Source organism: Vicugna pacos, chromosome 27 (assembly GCF_048564905.1).
Source record: "Vicugna pacos chromosome 27, VicPac4, whole genome shotgun sequence".
Classification (NCBI taxonomy): Eukaryota; Metazoa; Chordata; class Mammalia; order Artiodactyla; family Camelidae; genus Vicugna; species Vicugna pacos.
In genome coordinates, this window is record NC_133013.1 from 17,238,336 (window position 1) to 17,238,930 (window position 595).

The following is a 595-nucleotide window of genomic DNA, read 5'->3' on the forward strand; positions in this document are numbered from 1 at the left end:
AAACTCCAGTCACATTTCCCTGGGAACCAGAGCAACCACCCCCATTCTAGAACATTCCAGGCCCCCTTGGCTCATGCTAGGTTTCTTTTTACCCCTTCAAGTGACCAGTCCCTGTGTTTGGTCAGGGTATCTGGTAATAAGAAACATAGGAGGCTCGCGTTCTAGGATCCAACCTATCACAGCACAGGTACACTGAGCAAAGAGCTCTATTAACATCCCTTAGTGGGTGGGGGGTGTAGCTCAGTGGTGGAGCGGGTGCTTGGTGTGCACGAGGTCCTGGGTTCAATCCCCAGTGCCTCCATTAAAGGAGAAAACATTAAAAATTAAATATATATATATCTTTTAAACTTGATTGCCAAAAACCAATAGTAATGTATGCATATGTGCACAAGGGAGACAAACCTGAATAGCCCTCAAAAATATAGGCTATAAATGAAAACTGTCTTCAATTCTCAAACAGATCCTACCAATCAGACATCTTTTTTCGTGGAATTAGAACCAGACCCTCTAGGGGATCCCTTTCCTGTCTCAAATCTCTGCGCCACTCACCAGGGTCCAGAGCCCTCCCAGGTGACTCAGGCTCTGGCCAAAGGCC

The 595-nt window shown here is 46.4% G+C and overlaps 1 non-coding gene across 1 annotated transcript; it reads left to right on the plus strand.

The window, feature by feature from the left end:
- Positions 1–229: 229 nt before the first annotated feature.
- Positions 230–301, plus strand: TRNAT-GGU (transfer RNA threonine (anticodon GGU)). The gene has a single exon. It is a non-coding gene; the product is annotated as a tRNA-Thr (tRNA).
- Positions 302–595: the final 294 nt, after the last annotated feature.